Source organism: Cyanistes caeruleus, chromosome 18, assembly GCF_971803275.1.
Source record: "Cyanistes caeruleus chromosome 18, bCyaCae1.hap1.1, whole genome shotgun sequence".
Lineage (NCBI taxonomy): Eukaryota > Metazoa > Chordata > Aves > Passeriformes > Paridae > Cyanistes > Cyanistes caeruleus.
The window spans coordinates 6165274-6172216 of NC_141718.1; the positions used below are offsets into that span (position 1 = coordinate 6165274).

Below are 6943 nucleotides of genomic sequence, written 5' to 3' on the forward strand. Positions count from 1 at the left end.
GAGCAGACAACTGCAGCTTGTGGCTGCTGAGAATCAGAATTTAGACAACTGGGATAAAAAACAAACAAAAAACCCCCAAACAAACAAAGAAAATACCCTCCCCCCCAAAAAAAACCCCAAACAAAAACACATAAACAAACACCATTTCTTCAGCTTTATGAGATGAGTATGATTGAGGAAAAAGGCTTTGCTTCCCTTCTGCTCCCAAATTCAATATTTTTTTCTCAACATCCAGACTCAATTCTGTGCAACTTATTCCATGCAACAATATGAACCTATGTCACTTCAAATTTTTCCGTATCAAACTCAGATGTCATCATGTGATGTTACCAACAGCTTATTCCTCCCTATTTCATCTGTGTTTTCAGCAACAAGGCCAGGACTGGAGATGTCACCAGTATTTAAAGAAAAAGGTGCCAGACATCCAGGGTCAGTGTCCCAAGAGCACATCTCCTCTTCACCACACATCTTGCAGGTACTTTAAGGAGCTATTGCTCCTGATGCTCTGCAAAATCTCTGTATTTCAAGCCTGTAAGAGCACTTTCGTTTCTAAGGGCAGAACCAGTGCATCCAAGAAGTACCAAAACAAGAAGAACTCATCCTTCAAAGCCTCCTAGCTGTTTCTTAGCCTTCTCCAGGTCCTGTGAACTCCCCAGCTCAAACCAGCCATTGTTCAAGGGTTCCTGCTCTACACTGTGCTGCACCCCACAGCCGTGCCTGTCTTAGCCTGGCACAAGACACAGACACGACTTCTCCACTCCAGTCACAGGAATGTTTCTGGGTAGAGACTGTCTGGATAAACCAGATGCTTCAGCACCCTGAGCTATGCTGCAGGGGTGCAATTTTGTTTTTCAACTGCACTTAGTAGCGTTCTGACTTGCAGGTTTCACTTTTTAATAGTAAACACATTCTGTAGGTGCCAGAGAACATTTCAAAGCGTTTCAGTGGAGTCCTTTTACCTCCACAGCCTGGGGGCACATACACTGAAACAACAGCTGAAATCCAATTACTGAGGAATATTCCCAAGTGCATTTCCATAGGTAATTTGTTAGTCTGTTGAAACATGCAAAGTGATTTTTCTCCACTTCTTGATGCTGTACCATAGGCTCCTAGGTTGAAGATTTCTATCCAAATTGCCAAGTAACTACCACAGGAGAGGAATCCACATGACATGGGGAACAACCTGCCAGTACCTCCCAGGACCCAGCCCTCACCTTTGATTTGACAAGAAGTTCATCAGCCCAGACCCACCACAATCCCTGCTATCACCCGGGTTTCTCATTGCCCAATTGGTTTGATGCATAAAGACATGAGAAGCCTGAAAGTATTTTTCCTTCAGCATCCTGCTTATTGATTTAGCAAGGAGCTGACACAGACGTGCAGTTCTAGAGACAAGTCGTAATGCAATCCCTTCATCTGCTGTCACTCAAAATCACACAAGCTGGCTGCTGCCATAAGGGGAGGAGTGGCCACCCTGCTCATTTTGGGACTGCCAAACAACCCAGCCAGGAGCTTTGTCCTCATTAGGGAGGCCCCCCCAGATTGCCACCACATCTGTGCTGTATGTGCCATCACAGTACATCAAACGCTGTGCCCAGGAAACCTCCACGTGCTGGGCACACACAGAGACAGCCACCATGTCCTTCCCTTCTCCTGACAGCCAAGGAAAGGGAACCATGGCATGGACCAACCCAGAAACCATTGTTGTGGTGGCCCTGCTTGGGGTGCTCCCCCACTCTATTGGGGGTGCCCACACCTTCGACCCAGGGGAAGGACCCCAGCTGAGCCCCTCACAACCACGTCAGTAACACAGGACAGGGTCACAGCATGGGCTGGTGTGCAGGTGGGAACACCTCATCCACTCAGTGTCATCCCCACTGGTGAAATATCACTGGAAATTGGGCTAATTTCAGAAAAAGGAGACAAAAATTAAACGGACAAAGTTTGGGTCAGAGTGACAAGGAACATAATCAGAAAAGAGCATAGATGAACTGCCTGTGAGTTAAAGATAATTCAGGGCAAATTAAAGGATCTGAACTCCTACTGAGAGCCACTGATTTAGAATTATGAAGTTAACTTACAGCAATCATTTTCTATATGAAAGCAATTACGGATGGGTTAAAAGCTTCTGTTATTATGGATTGTGTATGGCTGCCACAGAGGGTTCAGTCTCCCAGGATGAAATTTTAGCCTTCGTGAAAAACTACTATATCCTGTATGCCAAATCTTGTTCACCCATCAGAAAGTCATTGAACATCAGACATTTTATTAACCAATGCAAATGCAGACAGCCAGGGAGAGGTAGATAGGGAACATCCTGCTCGCCAATAAAGCACATACACACAAATCACCATGGTTCACTTCCCAAAATAATCACACAGGCTCAAACACACAGCTGTGATGGATGGCAAATTTCCAAGTCTTAATGCATCAGAAAGCAGAACCGTTGTTTGAAGTGGTCATCTCTTGAGGGGAAGAGAAAAGTCAGGGGAAAGCTTGTGAGAAACCTGCAAGCACGGGGCCATCCCCAGGAGCAGCCTGGTGGTGTCTGCAGGAAGGTCACCAGCCACGGTGACAGTGGCCTCCTCCATCTGCTGCTACCTGGGCTGAGGCTCCAAAGCAGCAGCAGCAGCTCCCACAGGGAGACAAAGGGAGGTCAGAGGGCAACACCCCAGCTCCTGCTCTCACCCCTTGGCAGGAGAAATGGGGCACTTGGGGTCTGGGGGCACAGGCTCTTGTGGGACAAACCAACCTCATCTCCAGTGCCCCCAGAGCTCTGAGGAACAGCCCCCAGGACAGCTGCCTGCCCTGCCTGCCCCTAACCCAGCCCAGTCTGGCCACAGGGTCACACAGCAACAGCTTGCAAATGGAGCTGACGAAACCACTTACCAAAACAATCTATTATACTGAGCCTCTTCCTTCTCTTCATTCTTAATTGGGCTTTATTTCTTGTTTGGTGTTTTCTGAGCAGTTAAACGAGTTGACAGACCTTTTGTTTCTGGAATGAAAATGAGATTTTGACTGCAATGTGCATGGCAATGAGCCGAGTGTGTGAGGGCATCTCCATCTTTCAGGGAGGAGAATTGGAAGGTGGGGGGGAGAAAAGGGAAAGCTGTCCAAGACCTAGTGCAAACCAAAGGTTCAGAGGTGTTCTGTCAGCAGGTGCAATGATGTGGATATTTGGATTTCTGCTGCTGCCCAGGCTGTGAGAGCAGGAGGGGTGTGAAGCCACAGCCAGCCTGGCCCATATGTTCAAAGAGCAGCCTTGGGGCTCTGCAGGCATCGAGCACTTGCTCCCCAGGGGCCAGCAGGGACTCAACACAAGGCTCTGATGGTCAGCATGGATCCATAATTGACAGTTACCACAAATGAAATTTAGCAGCTAAACTGAGAGGGTTGTGATAACAGCACTGAACCCAGCAGTGCTGCAAAGGCAGGGGGAAAGCAAGGCTGGTGCATAATGCATGAGGGGGGAGCCCACAGCACTGACAGCAAGGGCTAAATGCTGCTTGCAGAGAGGTGGAAGGCGAAGATATCCTTGGATTCACTAAAATCAGAGTCCTCATGAGGAGACAGGGAAGCTCATTCTCATTACACCATCCTCCACTCCATCTTTCCTGAGTTCACCCCAGATCCTGCTCCTCTGGCTCACCTAAGGGCAAGGGCAGAGATCTTCTGGCAGGGGGCTGTAAGCCTGAACACAAATCCTCACAGATATTTCTGTGCTCTCCTGCTAATTCCCTCAGTGCAAGAGAATCTCTCTATTTGCTACACACAGCCATCAGTACCTGTGGGTGATCGAGATGGAGGATCCTCATGGTTTTCCCAGGGCCATGCAGAAATTCCATGGCAAACACAGCTCCAGGCACCACATGAATAATGGAGCATCTTCCTTGCAGCTTTTGGGAAACTTCTGGTTTCCTGCATGGGTTCCTGGCTTAAAGGTAAATGTGATAAATAAGTGAAACAAAGCTTTGCATTCCCAGAAATCCCCTGCTACTGTGGATTTGGAATCTTTATTACCACCCCAAAAGTGCTGTTTAAAGTGGTATCTTTTGAGGGAAAACCCCCAAAGCAGCCATAAAAACTGATAAATGATCACTGGGAAGCAACAAAAGAAGAAACTCAATCTTTTTCCCTTTCTGTTCATCTTTTCCATGCATGTTGTCCATAGCATAGTCAACACAAGGAATGGCACCTATTTAGCACTATTGATCCAGCTTACTTCAGTAACAAACCACATTAAGTTAAAATCAATACCAGCCACTCTTAAACTGATTTAGGAGTGTCCACACAAAGGGGCTCACACCAGTTTAGACAGATTTGCTTTGTAACTAATTTAGTTAAAACATGCAATCTAGGGACTGATCTGTGCTGTGAACAGCTGGGAGGCATTAATTCCTGGGGTTGAAAGGCATCAATTCCCAAGTGTCATCAATGGCTCTCAAGGGACAGGATAGGGGAAGTGTCACTGACAAACATCCATTTTTCTTGGCAAAACATACAGGTCTCCCTCACTCCAAAAGCCAAAGAGATGGAGGAAACCCAAAGAAAACCAAATTAACCTCAGAGTTAATTTTATTTCTGCAGCTCAAACTTTGCATTAAAAAAAAAAAAAAAAGGCAAACTGAAGCTGCTAGAGACAAACAGCTCAGAAAGCCATGTTTTATTTTTCCCCCTGGAATATTGACTCAGCAAGGCACATGCACTGCAGATCACTTTGCCCACCATAAATCCAGCAGCACTGGAGTTTGCAGTTCAGGTTGCAGCACCAGCCAAGTGAGCAAGGTTAGGGAATGCAGCAAGGGGAGGGTTTGACAATGCTGTTTATCACAGCAACCTTCTGCTGGTTGGACACTCGAGGGTCTGTGTGTGTGCAGGACAGGCTGAGGGGGAGCACAGCACAGGTTCCATCACACACTGTGACACCTGGCAGTGCTGAGCCAGGCTGTAAATCTCAGCACAACGGAGGGATCTTATTTCAAAGGAGATGAGGCTTCAGTGTTCAGTCAAGTGCAAGCTCAAGGGCCTCCATCAGATGTGATGCCAGGGAAAGGCTCAAGGAAAACTTTTGGTGTTCCCCATCCTGGCCAAGGGGAGGGAGCCCAGGCCCTGAGAGGTCCTGCCAACCCTGTGCCTCAGCACCCAAAAAGTTGACACATCAGAAAGAAATCAGTAAAGACTATCTCAGGCTTGAGCTTCAGAGGGAAACTATCAAAAGTTTGCTCAGAACTTGGGGATCCTTGGAGCAAAGAGCATCAGGCCAGAACAGTTCTGGCTCATCTACAGCAAAGGAGAGAAGAGGAAATCAGGAAATCAGATTCCTCATCCCATGCTTTTTGCCCACAATATCATAAAAGTTATTGCTTTTATGGTTCTTTTACACCTTGGAGAAATATGTGGAAAAGTATCAAGCCAGTGATGTTTGTTTGGTTTAAAACCAGATCTTTAGGTTTCAGTTGTGCCTGGGTTTGTGGTGGTTACAGCCATGGGATGATCACAGAGCACCCACACAGCGCTGTCAGATCAGCAGGGGCAATCTACAGAGCCCTTCAGGAGCTACACACCTCCAATGCCTAAACCCTGTTCATTTATTTCTCCTCCTCTCTCCCCACTCCCTCCCTGCAGCTGCAGGCACCATTTCCCATCCCTGTTCATTAGCTCGGGAGATCAGGATCAGCCAACCCACTAAAAGCCTTCCAAAAGGCAGGAAACACCACACTTCACTGCTGCTTATCCACCTACAAAATATGCATGTTCAGGCATCTTCTCACCTCAGCTGCTTCTAAACCTGCCACTCAGAAGCGGTTTGGGGCTTCAGTTTTGGGCTGTAACTCTGCTTTGTGATTTTCTGGATTCCTGGAAGAGATTTTAAAATGGTTTTCCCTGCTGTTCCCAGGTAATAATTTGTTTCACAGAAAGAATCAAGAGTTATACTTATGTTGCTGAATTAAACACGGGAATGTTTAGGAAATAGAAATAAACCTTTTCATGTTTTATTATTTATTTTGCTTTAAAGCCTCAGGTGCTAAAAATTAGCCTCCACTGTTCCATAAAAATACAAGGAATGGGTCTTTACCCAGAGTAAATAAATTAGGTAAAGAAAAAAGGTTACTTTCCACATATTGCTGATGGGTGTAGAGCATTCCTAGAGGGACAAATCCTGCTGAGATGTCCTGCCTGGGGTCTCCAAGGGCAGCAGGCACTCAGATCCCAGAGCCAAGCAGGGTTGTGTGCTTGCATCCCAAGCTCCTGGGCAAGGGATGGTATCTGTGATATGAGGATATCCCCACATGAACTGCTCCAACCACACCGAGTACTGCATCCCATCCTCACCCTGGAATCAAACACATCTGGGAGCAGCCAGTGCCTTTCCCCAGCACTGCACTGAAATCCTTATTTAACTAACAAAACACAATCCCACTCACTCCAGAGACCAGGACTGGAGCTGGGAGGATGGGCATCTGTCATCAGGCTTAATGCTGCAGCTGAAAGGCAGAGCCAGGGTTCTGTGAGCGCGATGACAAACGCGCCATCAAGGACACCGACCTCGTGGCTGTGATTGCACCGGGGGTTATCGGCAGGGAAAGCCAGCATGCAGCTCACATGGCCATTTAAGGCCTTCTCTGATGCAGAGAAAGAGAGAAAATCCCTTCTGTAGGTGCTCCATTGCAGGGAAACATGAATTAAGATGCTTCCTGTGTTGAGCAAGGATTTTCCAAATCACCAGACCTAAAGAGAAAACCGAGACTCTTATGGGCACAAAGCCCATGCTTGTAGAAGCTTTTGCTGAGGATGCTGATGAGGATCCTCACTGCCAAATGCTAATGCAAACTGCATTGGTGGTGGTGAGAGGGTGACATTTGGTCTGGTCTCTTTCTTTTGAGCCCATACACACATTTTACAGTGCCAAAGCTACTTTGCAACAGGAGGACTTAAAACT

The 6943-nt window shown here is 47.0% G+C and overlaps 1 long non-coding RNA gene across 1 annotated transcript; it reads right to left on the reverse strand.

Annotated features, from left to right (window-relative positions):
- Window positions 1-2919: 2919 nt before the first annotated feature.
- LOC147649898 (uncharacterized) lies at window positions 2920-3937 on the reverse strand. The gene is made up of 2 exons (XR_015277654.1): window positions 3789-3937; window positions 2920-2998 (listed from the first exon to the last, which is right to left on the reverse strand). It is a non-coding gene; the product is annotated as an uncharacterized LOC147649898 (long non-coding RNA).
- Window positions 3938-6943: the final 3006 nt, after the last annotated feature.